We start from the raw sequence: 15,019 nt of genomic DNA, 5'->3' as shown, positions 1-15,019 counted from the left end.
GAGCTGGGAAAAATGGAGTTGACTGAATGTAGGTTGGTGAGAAATGGTGTGAAAATTACATGTCTTCCAGACTCAAGCACAGCTGTAGAGCACCCAAGGGTATGCACTGCTCTGGGTTTCTGCTATTCTTGGCTCTCTTAGTACCTCTTAAGTGGCAGATGACATCTTGAGAGTCTCCATACGTGACATGATCCGTGTGCTCTGTAAAAACTCCATGCAGGATTAACATGCTGTTTGCTTAGGAGAAAATCTTTAGGTTTTGGAGAGGCTGAAACTCACTGTCATTCAGGGGAATTCACTCACAGAAGTTGCCCGAGTGGAGCACGCAGGAATTTCAGAGCCTTGGGAATGGCTTGTGCCTGTTCAGCTTGACCTTATGTACATAGCACGTGTGATATTATACACAGCAGATGAGCAGATTGCGCAAGGAGTGCTGCATTCACTTTTAGTGGGTTGGTTATTACAGGGGGATAACAGGGGTAAATGGTCTCTGTGGGAACAGCCTGCCTTGCTTTTCTGTTATTCGCCAGTGATGAATAGTACGCGTGTGGGCATGGAGATCTCTGAAGAGGCTGGTTTATAACCTGGCGTCTCTGCCAGTAATACTGCACTCATTTTTCGATGTTTGCCTGAAATCTCTGTTGACATTGCAGTTTAAATGAAGGCAGACTGGCTTGTGGCTTAGAAGATCTAGGTGCAAGTCCCAAGTGGGTTTCTGGACACGCCACTTTAACCTACCCATGCCTTGGCTTTCCTCTTAGAAGTAAAATGTTTTGGTTTTAAACAAAACATTTTTCCCCTAAATGGTTTTTCCCTCTAGATTTTATGTTTTCAGATGGAAAATTTCTTTAATTTTTTTTTTTTTTCCTGGTTCCAGTTCCTGTTGGAAAACATTTTTTGTGGAAAACACAACTTTTCCCATAAAGTGTTCTGAACTCTACTAAAGGAAAGTGCAACGTAAGATCTATTATTCTTGTGGTACGTTTGGGGTCAGGATGCATTCATTGATCACGTAGCCTTACCCAGAGTGCTTTTCTGGAATGGGAGTACTGATGGGAGAGAAACCCTCAAGGACATGTTTTTTTTTTTTTTTCTCCTATTTGTTTTGTTTTGTTTTGTTTTTAAACATTTCTAACCTCTTCTTAAATGCTGTGTTCTGCTCCTTTTTTCAACTATTTCCAAAGGAAGGAATCCCAAACCCGTCTTCAAGATGTTTTTTTTTTTTTTTCTATGTGGAAGTACCACACACAGCTCTTATTACTCTCCTTTACCTCTCCCCCTCCCCGTGCTTCATCCTCTCTTCCAGATCCCTCCCAAACACTTGGGTTTGGCTTGCTCCTGAAGCCAGTTTGGTTTTCCTTCAAGAACCCTTTCCACAGCTGTTATTGCAGACCACAGATTAGCAAGGCAATGAGCTTCTCCAGCCCTTCTTTGCTCCTTACTGGCCATTGTGAATCCAGGGGGAAAAAAATACAAAGAAAAATAAATTAAAATATAACCCTACCCTCTGGAATAACAAACATGTTTTTTCTGCCTTGGTTAAAAAGTAGAATGCTTGGATCCTGAACAAGAAGTCCATCAGGTCAAGATCTCTAAAAGTCCATAGGGTGACAATGATTTGCACCAGCTAAGGAGCTGTTCATCCCATTCCCATGACACTGAACTCTTTTATCTACCCTTTGATGGATTCACTGTCCGGTTTGGAGCAGAACCCACAACCTGGATGGGAGCTTTTAGTTTAAAAGGGAACCTGGAGTCTAATCATTCTTTGGTTTTGGCTATGCTGTAAGAAAAGCCCTGGTGTGTGTCTTGCAGAGAGGGAGTGAACCCAAAGCTAGTCAGGGCTGATTTGCTTTGGTTTATTTTGTTTAATTCGCGTGAATGTAAACCAAGGGAAAAACAGTTTAAGAGTGAGTTTTCTGTGCTGAGAAGCAAGAATGTGATCAAGGAATGTGAATGCAGAGTAATTTTACAGCAGTTGGTGGTAGATCACTGTGTAGGTGATCATATCCAGCTCTCAGATCTCAAGCCAGGACCTCCGTTTTCTCACTTGCCATCAGATTTAATGGGGTGTTGGGACTCTAAGTGAGAAGAAGCTTCTTGAAACTTCTGTCAGACTACAGTGATGAATTCAAATTATTAGTTAGCTGTCTGCATTTATAGATGAGTTTATATCAGTGCATTCATCTACAGAGAGGAAGACTGGAAGGTATCAATATGTGTGAGATCTGACTTAGACTTTGAAGAGAATTCTGTATCTTAAAAAAATACTCTAAACTTTATCAAGGAGTTAAATCACTTCCTTACCCTCTCTACCTCAGTTCACTCAAATGTCATGAATCATTCCACTCTTACGTGCCAGAGAAGGAAATTTTCATCCTAAAGCATTCATTTCCTCTTTGATAAAATTGTATAAAAATTGTATCAATATCAATTTATTCCCATTTAAAAAATAAAAAATACTCCAGTGTAAAACATCATGGAGGCTCAACAGCCATCTAGGTCCTACCGGATTCTGGACACTGTTCCTTGCTTTGTCACTGCTGCTTATAGTAAGCACTAATTAAACTAAAATAACTATTGACAGACCTCGCTCTGCACCTCTGGAAATGAGAAAAAGCTGTGCTGAAGAAATCACTGCCTCAGACTTAGGCTCTCTTTTGATGCATGCTGAATCCTTGAGATGTAGTTCAGATTACCACCAACACTTTCATAACTTTCATCCACAGGTATTTTTGAATGCTAGCCCTTCTTTCTCCCTCCTTTTTTGCACTATAGAAAAATTTGTTAATTGCTCAGACTCCTCCTTTTTCTCTTGGTTCTCTTGAAATCCCCTTTCCTCCCACTTAATTTTGTGCATGCATAGCCTGAAGACTTGTATTGTCTGATGGCCTTATGGATCAGATGTGTGTCAATGCATGAAATCAGACCCTGACGTTCTTACAATATACAGATAATGAAATATCTGAGCAGTGAGATTAAGGGGACAGAGCTGTCTTGTCCTAGGGCTGCAACAGACACTGTAACCTGCTGAGATGGTCCGGGCAGTGGAGTCAGCTGGCAAGGTAAGGTACAGAGGGGGAGCTTTACCTGTTTTATTGCATTACCAACCAAGCCCTGGGTGATAAGCAGTACTTTTGGTCATCCCACACTTAGTCTAGAGAGGAGGACTTCTGAGAGCTGTTTTGGAGTCCCATTGCTCCCCCTGTGCCAAAAGACTTTCCCCTTCCACCAAGCAGCTCTATCACTGCCCCTCATTGCCAGGCCCTCCCTGGCTCAGGTAGGGACAGCTATTGCCCTGAACCAGGATATCTATTGTCCTGACCCCACAGCCTGGGTGACAAATGCTTGATAACAGTAGTGACAGACTGCTGGAAGGGTCTGGGGAGTGGTGTGTAGCCAAAGAGAGGGTCTGAAATTATCATCTTGATAAATCATTCCAGAACCCCTCTGCTCTTTAGTAATTTCTAGATATGCCCAGAAAAATACACTCAAATCTATTTTGGCTTCTTTTTCATCCTATTTACCTCCCTTGCAATGACCTCTGTTTCCTTTGGAGTGAATGCGTTTAGCACAGTGGGTGATATTTTATCTTCTACTCATCCTTTCCTCATTTTTCAGCCTGCCCTGGAATGCAGGATTAGAGCTTGTAATGCAGCATTAGGAGCCTAAAAGGTTAATATCCTGCCTCCCAAAGTCACTTTTAGGCTCACAGGCTTTAATGAAAGACCCCCATACCCCTCCCCTGCTCCCCCACACCCCCAAAAATAAAGGATTTAGGAAACAGGTCAGGGTCTTGTCAAGGGTGAGAAAGAGGGAGGAAAATAATGATAAATAAAGTAAATAAAGGCCAAGCCCTGTTCTTCCATACATAGGATTCAGGACCCTTTTTGCATTTGAGACATCCAGCAATTATTAGTTAATCCATTTGGCAAATGCAAGATGGTGCATAGATCAATTCTTCCCAGCACATTTTTGTATGTGTGTGTGTGCGGGGAATGTTTGCTGACTGAATTAAGGGACAAGCAAAGAAAATACCCTCCTTGTTTCCCTCAAGACAGCAGAGTAGCCTGACAAAGCCACTGCCTGCAGCTTTGGGAGATGGAAGCTGCTGGGCCTCTGGGTGTCTGGGAAGGCTGGAGGAGTAGTGGTGCTGCTGGGGAGAATGCCTGTCTGCACCTTGGTCCCACCTTGGCCACCTCAGTGTCCGACAAAGACAATTTCTTGCCATTTCATCCACCACTGGCCACAGCTCTAGGCATGCTTAAGCAGAAAGCAAGGGGAGAAAGGGGACTGTGTTGTAAAGGAGGAGGGTGGAAAAGCACGAGAGGAGCTGCTGAAGCCACCTTGAATGGTAACTTATGGACTTGATTCTGGAGGGCTTTGGACTGGCAAGGATAGCTATTACATGGAAAGGTGAATCTACACAGGTGAGATTTCTTTTCCTGTTCCCTGGGGGTCCTGGGAAGGCCCATGCTACCCAGAGCACCCAGGAGGTACGGGCAGTATCAGATTCCCTGCTGCTGCTGCATCTTATTGCTCTGAGGTGTGGGGTGGCTCCTCCACCCTGCTTTGCTTCTTCTTTCTGTAAAGGAGCCCTCACTCAGGACCTAGGACTACAGTTGTACATGTCTTTTCGAAAGCACATTTCACACACTGTTCTGAGCCATATGTTAAAATGAGACATTGAATTTGGAGCTGGCATGCTGGTCTGAATCATAGGAAATACAGCCCTGAGTTTTCTCTCTCTCTCTCTCTCTCTCTTTTTTTTTTTTTTTTTTTTTTTTTTTTTTCCCCATCCTATATAGATGCTTTTAGTGTGGTTTTGTGTAAAATCAAGAAATTGAATATTTCATTGTCTAAGGAGCTAGTCAGATGAGCCTTGCAGGAAGCCGAGGAGCTGTACAGACCATAAGGTATGAAGGAGAGAGAGGGATATGGAATACAATTCTGCTCCATGGAAAATATCACAGATGGGTTGCTGACTCTTGTTTTTTCATTCAACCTGTTTCCCCAGGCACTAACACACAGCAAACTTACTGGGAAATTTTTTCAGACTCTGATGAGGAATTTTACTGTGAATTTAGCAGACACTTAGACAGTAGCTGCCTGGAAATGTAAAAGTTTTTCTGGAATAAAATGACATTTTCTCATTAAAAGCAAACAATCAAGCAGCACTATGAAAGGAGAATGTGTCCCACCAGCAAATTCTCAAACAATCCTGAGTGGCGGGCAGGAAAAAGCATTTTGTGTAGGTTTTATATGGTCTACTGGGAAGTTATGATTCTGCCAAATCAGACACAGATTAAGGGGAAAATCTCCAGTAAGTGATAGTATCTCCAATGCATAATAATTCCATAATAATAATTCAGATGGCTGTGACTATTTCATGAGCAATTTCATAAAATAAGGAGTGTCCTTTCTCCTCCTCTGGACTAGATAGCCTTTGTGCCTGTTTTAGTATTTGAATTCCTATACTATTCTCAGAAAGATGGATCTAAATGATCAACATCTATCTGAATATGTCCAGTAAAGTTTAACACTAAGTAAGAGTTGGTGTTTGGAAAAATCTTAAGCTGATATTTCAGGCTCTTTTTTTTTTCTCTCTTCTTGGTACAATATTTTAACATGGAGAATATCCTCTGGCATAATCCCTAAATTAAGCACTGATGTCTAGAGCTTTATAAGTGATGGATAAATTAGTAGATAGACAAATCAGTAGATAGACAAATCAGTATACTTAGAAGTGCCTGAGATGTTAGATCCATGTCCCACAGACTGACATTTATCATTGCCCTGGGTTTTTATGTAGCTTGCATTTCTCCATAAGAATGGTCCACAGTCACATTTAGTTATCTGAGTTATATGTCAGCAGGTACTGAAACAGTTAGTTTTACACTAATTCTAGATTGACTTGCAATATTCAGAGTTGGTCAGGGCTTTTTTTTATTTTTGTTTGTTTATTTCATTTTCTTTCATTCTCAGATTTCCACAGTCCTCATTAGGTATCTGCTGGAGGCACCCTGCTGGGTATTAAAAATAACTTAGCACCCAGCTCAGCAACTTCAGTAAGCTGCAGTGATCTGGTGGGAGTGACAGCGTTTCTCCTACCCAGCCATGGGAAGTGCCATAAAAAGTAGGGAGAGTTTGAAATGAAAATCCATGATTGATGGTGCTCATGAGGGCCATATACCTAGAATTACTCCAGTGTTCATAAACTTAGGACATTCCACTCAACAGCTCAGAGGAAAGGTGTCCCTTTGACACCTTGGCTGTCCTCCAGCTTAAACTCCAGAAAGACCTCACACAGGGCCACAAAGAAGGCAAATGAACATGAAATAACCTGAGCCCGAGGCCGTGGCATGTCAAGACCCGAAGGAATGACAGAATAGTTATTAGTCTTGGAGAATTACTTTTTTCCATGAATGTTGTATACAGTGTACATTTGTGAGTTCTATGCTATTTGTAACGTGAGATTATAGTCCTGGGTTGAAGGTTTGGAGACCTTATACCCTCTGATTAGCCACAAGACTAATAGACCATAACAAGAGCAAAGAAGCTCTCCCCTATCCTCCTCCACTGTGGGCGATTCAGTTCTGCTGCAGGGGGCCTGAACTGCAGGCAAAATTCTTGTTATTCTTAGTTTCTTCTGCCATTGCCTGTCAGCTTGGATTTCCTGGCAAGAGCACTAGTAAAATCTGGTCAGAGTTACTAATTGGGCTAGTAATAACTAAAAAATTACTACTTATCTATTGGGAGCATAAGTTTTCCCCATATATTTTGTCCCTCTAGGTCCTGGATTTAACTTACAACCTGTTGTGGTTTATTTACTTTTTCTCATTGGGAATTTACTAGCTCATTTAGTAGAAACTTCTGAATACAAATACAAATAGCCCAGATGTGATGGACAAAGGTGAGACCTTGAGTGGCTCTCCAGAAGCAGGCAGGGTAGGTTAATGATAGTTCTTTGCACAGGTTCACCTTTCTCTGCTCATCTTTTGTTCAGCATGAGCCTAACATGCCAAGCAGTCTCCTCTCCTGATGCTCTATGTTGAATAAGGAAGTATTTCTGCAAATAGGAAATAACAGTGGGAGAAAGAGAGAAAAAAGAAAACACTATGTTGTGTCTTCACAATAAATAAATAAATAAATAAATAAATAAATTTGCAGGATTTTTTCCTGAACTTTTCAGACAAGGCTCATGCATTTTTGTAACATTAGTGAATCTTGCATTGGTTCCAATAAAACTGCAGTGTATAAGAATTGTATAGAGGTGTGCAGATGATGAGAGGGTATATTGAATGTGTTAGAGGTTTACTGATACGAGAAGACTGTAGGAGAGTATGACTTAGCGCAGCATATCCTGGTGATGATGTGCACACTTTGTCTGGGATGTTTTTAGGCATGGAAAGCCATATCTGAAGAAAGACGGAATGGAAAGATCCTGAATAGAGATGGGAAGGATGGTCAAAATGAGATATCCAATAACATGAGCAAAATTGGCTCATCAGGCACAGCTTCCCTTAAGGGTCTCTTCTGTTTCTACATTCTCCAGACAGCTCCAGACTGCATGTATCTTGCTGTTACTGCAGTTCCAAGTACATCAGCACACACAGCACAAAGCAGGTGAATGAAGGTCAGGAATTTATGGTGTTCTCCAGTCACTTTACGTGGAGCTTATCACAAGCCTAGTAATTTCGTTGTGGGTAACAGAGAGGGTGAGGTGAAGCCTTTGCTTTCATTCTGAACGGTCCCACGGTTCCTGTCAAATATGGAATTTAAGAAACAACTCTATGTCATGTTTAAGCTTTTCATTTGGATTTGCTTGACTGTTTTGCTTAGTTTTGTTCCAAAACTATTACATATTACAAAAACAGAAAGGATCCTTTTTTTGTTTTTCTTTTTTTCTTCCTTTCTTTTTTTTTTTTTTTTTTTTTTTTTTTTTTTTTCCCCATTGTTTTAGAGAAAAAGGCCCAGTTGGGGATTCAAGGGCTAGATGTGGCCTACAGGACTATTTCTTCTTCTACAATTCTGAAATTGTCATGAAAAAGAAGGCTGTGAAGATAAAGAATGGAGCCCAGGACCTAAATAAGTCCTCTTATTTGGAATATAATTGGCCCAGACTGTAAAGGTCAGCATTTGCTGTTATCCCACCTATAGAGCTCCTGAGAAAGGGTCCCAATATTGACATCAAGCCCTACCATCTAAGAAGTTAGATCCACTTGTCCTATGGAAAATATCATGCAAAATACACTGCTTCTATTTCTTCTAGGTATCTAGTTTGAGAGAAGCCTATTTTGACTGTGGTGGTCAAAGGCTTTAGTGTGCTAAGGGTGACTGATGTGAGATGAATTTGTGGTCTCAGCCCATTTCCCAGTACACACAAGGGCTGTGTCATCCTTAAGAGCTGGCACTAATTGTCAGGATATTCGGTAGAGAAGCCAAACCCTGCTCTGTGTAGGGGGTTAATTAATGGTCTGTGCAAAGGAAGATGCAGTGGTTGGGAAGTGGGAAGAAGTAAGATGCTCTGACCCTGATTAAGTGTGGGTTTGTGGATAAAGCCATCTCCATTTCTGAACCTCTAGGAAAACCAAATCAAACCAAATAAAACAAAGCAAACATGGGGAAAGCCACTATTTATTTATTTTTTTTTTAATCTTTACAAGAGAAGTTTGTAGAATTCAGAATTTGCCATCATAATCTAAAAAAAAAATATTCCAAGGTCAGGCAGTAACTAACCCAGAACCATCAGAAACTGAATGTCTGTTTGGCTGTTAGTCCTCAACACAGCCTGTGTGTTACCTGTGGACACAGGATTTTTAGTCTTAGATGAAGCTTGGTGAAGTTGATGAATGGTTCTCCAGTGACTTCAAAGGACACAGAGGTAGACAGCTATCTATGGCCTAGGATTCCCATGAAAGAAAATCTCCTTAGGAATGTGCTCTGTGAGGCTTTAATAAGACTTGAGTGTCAACTCAGAGAGAATAGAGGAAGATGTATATTATCTTGTGCTGTTTTTTTATACCTACATTGATGACAAGGTACTTTTCCTTTCCCCTTCTCCCATGCCTCCTCACCAAGCATCTGACATTTTTTGAAGTTTAACTGAAGAAAGAGAGGGCCAAAATCTTTTCTTGAAAAAATGCTTCAAAATGCCCCTCTCATCTAGCAGATGATATAGTAAAAGTGCCATTGGCTAAATTAAACACTGGAAATGGGAGGATGGAGCAGAGCGATACCCATCTAGATGCTTGACAGGATACAGCCAGCAGCATGTCTTTCCTTTCTTGACTCTTCCACTGATCTTGGATTTCCATCACATCCCTTTTCTGCCACATTCGAAATGCTTCAGAAAAGGCCAGTTTGGGATTAGCATTTCACAAAGAACAGGTGAGATCCTTATTTTCAAACTTATTGTTTAGGCCATGCCTATTTGTGTTAAGTTGTCTACGTTTTGGTCAGAGCAAAAGCTATTTCCTAGGACTTTTTTCAATGATTAGTCAAGGCATAATGTGTCTGAGTGTTGCCCCATATGGTTGTAAGCTGTGGTGGTTGGGTAAAGGTAGAACGTAGCTGTTGAAGACTACATTTGGTTCTCAACCCAGACTAGGGTGAGTTTTTCGTCATTGACAAGAGTTGTCCTAGATTTACCCCCAAGACAGATGAGATTGGATTTTAGCCTGTTGCTCTTTGGACAGGTGATGTAGTTCATAGCTGATGAGCTCAGGCCATTATGAGGTCATGGTTGGTTATTAGGGCAACCACAAGACTTGTATGACCTGTCTGCATTACATTTATTTTGGAGGGCTTTGTACTGCTCAAACTACTGCCTTGTAAAGGCAACATCCTTTATCTGGCTCAGATTTTCCCAGGGCCTCTTCCAATGGTGAAATTAAAGAAGGTAAAGGTTAGCAATAGCCCCTCTAATACATTTGATCATTTGACTTATAGCGAAGCTGGAGAATGTGGTGGAGAGATTTTTAGTCTCTCAGTAGGTATCATACCTGTCTGATAAATCAGTTGTCTTGCCTCATCTTCCTCAACACACGCAGATAATAATAATAATAATAATAATAATAATAATAATAATAATAATAATAATAATAATAATAATAATAATAATAATAATAATAATAAAGGCAAGTGCTTTTACACATATTTTGTAATATTGTCCATGGTTTTAAAGGTCTTTATTGTCCTTAGCAACCTGCATGATGTGGCAGATAACACTGAGTGCTTTAGCACCTCTGCAGTATACCATCTCTCCACACTTCATGGTGACAAACACATCTAGCAAGTTGGGCTAGAGCACTAAAATGCCAGAAATTTCATTGATTCCTGTCCCAGCATTTCAGATTTCAGGAATTATTAGTCTTCTGCTTAGTATGTTTATTATAACCCTGCTGCACTGGATGCCAAAGGCTTCCAGCCAGTGATTTCCAGTGGAATGGAAGGAGACAGCTTGACTAGGAAGATCAAACTCAAACCTGGGAGCTGATCCAATATGGAATCATATCTATTTTGAGAATTTGATTTCTAGTTTTAATTAAGGAAATCTTTGGATCATCCAACAGCCCTGTGGCTTTGTGGCAGGCACAGGAAGCTCTTGATTCATGGGTCAGAGACCTGACCCCCCACCTCCCTGGTGCGGTGGTGGGATGGGGATTCTTTTGGAGAAGCATCATCTACATGTTCCGGGGGAGCTGTTTTTGCAGAATGGTTCTGACCACCAGCTGCTGATTGAGGGGTGAAGGCTTTCTCCTATGGTGTCGGAAGGGGGAAGTTGACAAAGCCGTTGTGACTTGCATGAGCAAAGACAGTGATTTATCAGAGCTTTAGTGGAAAGGGTAGCTGATAGGGATTCTTTGTGCGGTCAAATACCAGCTGGGCTTTGCCTTAAAGGGGTGGTATTCCACTCGAGAGGGAACCCAACAGCATTAGTAATGTCGTATGACAGTATGCACAAATCATCCTCTGCTGGTATGAATGGTCCTGCAACCCTTGACAGCAACTTGCTGCTGTATTTGGAAATGATCTTACTCATGCCTCTGGGATGCAAATGATCCAACTCCTGGCTCCCCCTCACCCCGTGTCCTTACGCCACATAGGGCCAGAGGCCAGGCCCACACTGTGCCCCTGCCATGTGGGGCTGGTCTAAATGGCAAGCAGCATTTGGAGCGGCCGAGGATGTGATGCGAGAGCTATAGCATGTGGAAGTGGTGCCGGCAGCGCGAGGCTGTGCCTGTGCCAGCTGTGGCTGGGGTGGATGCATGGGGCAGCCAGCTGTGGCTCCACTCAGGAACGCACCCTCCTTCCCCTCCAGATGTTCCTGCTCACCAGCACGGACAAACCCACTCCCTACCCTCCAAACGGATCGATATTCCCCCGACACCAGTGCCCAGTTCCCAGGGCCCCTGTGCCAGGGTGGCAATGGGGGACAGAACAGGGTGTATGTTTTATTTAATAATTTATATGTATGTATATAATAACATGATCAGGTCTCAAATAATGAGCTCAGATTTTTTCCCCCTTATTCCTGCTTTCCAGGGAATGCTGGCAGGTTTGGCTCTGTGCATCATACCACAAAAATCTCACTCCTCCAGAAGAGGGCTAATACATGAAGGAGCTTTCTACCAGGCTGATGTATCACACATGCTTTATGTATCAGCGTGGATTTCTTTGGTTGAGACAAATGGATCAAAGACATAAGGCAGGGCGTGGGTTTCAGGGAGTTTTAGTTCTTGCAGACATGGAGAGCTGGGCAGCATATCATGACTAGAAAGGCACAGGCACAGCCAAATGTAGGAAATGGTATTTATGAGCTGTGCTTAGAAACTGCCTCTGGAGCTTTCAGAGCAGCTGGTGTCACTTTCAGCTGACATTTGTGCAACTGAAATGCTTACAGTGCAGACAGGAACAGGAAACACAAACTATAGACAAAGGATTGATGGATGCAGGACCAAGAAATATGTGTCGTGTGGTCCAGTTCCCCTGCTTGCAGATTTCTGTCATTTTATCTTCTTGAAATTGTGGTAGGGATTAATTCCAGGGTTGAAATGCTGCTGGAGACAAGAGTAAATTTAAACATCTTCAACTAATCTACTCCACAAAGACAATCTATTATAGATTGTGCTGAATGTTTCCAACTTCCAACAGGTGAACATTTGAGATCCTGACATCATTCTTACTCTCTGAGGGTGTCCCCACAGTCACACCCTTGACATGGAGATGTTACTTGCGGAGGAAAATGAGAGGTGTATCTTTAACAGCAATGAAAAGGAGGATGTCTATAGGAGGAGATAGCTAATTACAGTAATTTCAGAACTTATTGCAAGTCTCAAATATGTTTATTTTCCAAACATGTTTTACTATGGTGTTCTATGCATATTAAATGCTTGTTAAGGAACTGCAAAGTGCCTTGACTTTGAGTTTTGAGTAGGAATTATGAACACCCACTCAGTGAGGTTTCACATACCTGGATTTTATGTCAGTTTAATACCTTCAGGAAAGTCTGGGAAAAAACAGGTATGTAACCTGCTGCCAGCTAAACTGATGAGAAATGGAGACTTTTTCATTTAAAACATGCCCACCTCCTGTAATTGTCCTCCAGTGTGGAAAGTCTTCTTCCTAGCCTCTCAGAAAACTGAATAAATAGCTTTTTCTTTTTCTTTTATTTTTTTTCATGTTAGAATATGGTGTGGAGATGAAAGACCCAGCAATGTGCAGGGGTGCTCTCAAGCTAGCAGTGATGTGACATCAGCAGGATTTGGAAGAAGATACTTCATTTATTTCAGTGTGATTGATAGCAGTTCCCAAACTAACCATAAAATGGCCAGTAAGATTTTAGACTGGACTCAATAAATTTGCATATCTTTGCATAGCAAAGGGCAGTATTGCATGGACATACTGGTTCACCTCAGTGATCGCTCAGGCCCCTCTGGACTGTTCCTCACTGTGTAGACACCCCCAGCTCCAAAACTGCCACCAAAATCAACCATGACTGAGTGTCTCAAAAGGGTAAGCCTGAGCTAAGCCATGGCCAGCCTTCAGGGCTGCTTGCCCTCTCATAGGTTGAGCAGTGCTGAAGAACACCCTCCAGAAGGTCACGGGGCTTCTGTGGGGCCCTTGCTTTCAGGACCTATTCATTCCCTGTCCCTGAGAGCAGTAGAGTCCTTCCATGCCAAATCCTGTATTCCCCCTTGCTGGGTCACCCCCTGGTTAAGACAGAATACGAAACAACAGCACACATCTGGAAAAATCCTGCGGGTCTCTTGACCTGTTGGCTGTAGAAATTGCTGCTGGCTTCTGCTGAAGAACTGCCTCTTCCTCCCCATCCTTTTGCACAGTACTACATTTGTCAAGCTTTCACTGGGGACATGAGGCTCACTGGTGAACAAATAAGTTTTGCCAAGGCCAAGAAGACAAAGACAGACTTGTGTTAGTGTTATGGAAAGAGGGGTGGTAGGTCCTGTTCCACCCCATCCCCATCAAACCAATGCAAGTTTTTCTGTTCCTTGATGATATATTTTCACTGCAGGAATAGCTGGAGAGCATGGCACATATTTTTGTTCACTCTGCCACTGCCTGGATTGGCAGGAGATGTTGCTAGGCAGTCATTGTGAGCGTTTGTATACACAACACCAGGTTACTGTGAAAATTTGGGAAAGTCCCATCCCAGAGGTGATGCTCTCACCACCACGTGAGAGCAGTTTTCCACGGGTACAGGGAAATGGTCACTCTCCACAATCACTGATCTATTTTTTTTTTAAATAGTGCCAAGATTTTTGTTGCTCCTATAGCTCACCATACAGTGGAAAGCTGATGTGATGTCCATAGGGATAGTGGCAGCCCTGCTTGGAGTAAAAGAGGGAAGGAGCTGTGCCATCAAGTGCTACAACATTGTCATGATGGATGCATTAACAACATCACCCAGGGAAAGGGAGTGTGCTTGGGATAACATTATTCCCACCATTGGTAAAAAATTAGGATAGGATACAAATATATCACTTCTCTTGGGTGCTTTCAAGATGGGAGGAACTGGGCCCCCCAAACCTGAGTCAGTTTTGAAGGGGTATCTCCCCAGATCATGAAATGGTCAGATGTCTACTGAGTTTGGAACAGGAGATATCAGGATGGGAAGGGATTCTTAAACCAGAGGCTGCTGGACTCGTGGCATAACAACTGAGTGTGAGAGTGGTTCAAGGGAAGTCTTAACCAGTGGGAGGCCAGAACGACAGGCCTGGTGCTGTATCCTGATCTTGCTTCAGTGGATTTACAGCTGGTTCCTTTCCTGGAATGAAAAGATTAGAATCACTGGAGCTGTGTGTGTGTCTTCCAGCGAGGAGAACTAGGTATGCAGCAGCTGTAAAAATAAAGAGCCCTTGCAGGCCATCGTAGTAACAAGGTTTGGAAACTGTTGAAAGTGGGGTGGGGTGGGAAATCCTCAAATTTCCTACTTTTTTTTTATTGTCAGTGTTGTTCTGAATTTCAGCTTGTCAGTTTGGAACCTGATTTGAAAGAAATGAGAGTTTTACATGACATTTTTGTTTGGGGAAGCCTTAGGAAAAAAAAAAAAGTCTCAACACTTCCTTGAAATCTCTAAAAAATTCTTATTGGTTCTTTCTAGTTTGTCCCATCACTGCCTTTCCCAGGAACACTGCTGATTTTGGAGCTCCTGGCTAAAAGAAATCAGTGATGTAAAGCCTGATGAGAATTTCAGAGCGACTTGACAATGTTAAACTGTGTGCTTAATTATGATGTTAGCTCATTGCATTTTCATGCCTTAGGACTTCAGCTGAAGCTCCATCTACATGCGGGTGACCACATATGACACCAGACTTGTGATTTCCACTTACTCATCAGTTACTGAAGGAAACAGAGTAGAAGGACAGACAAATAAGAAAAATAGTCACTTAACAGAGTCTAGGAAAAGACTGTATTAGGAACTGGAAAAGTAAAATGTCATTTGCTTCTTCTGACAAAATGTTGTGTAAATAGGATTGATCAGAATAGCAAATTG

The sequence above is a fragment of the Netta rufina genome, assembly GCF_964035555.1.
Source record: "Netta rufina genome assembly, chromosome: 2".
NCBI classification, from domain to species: domain Eukaryota; kingdom Metazoa; phylum Chordata; class Aves; order Anseriformes; family Anatidae; genus Netta; species Netta rufina.
This window is presented reverse-complemented; position numbering follows the sequence as displayed.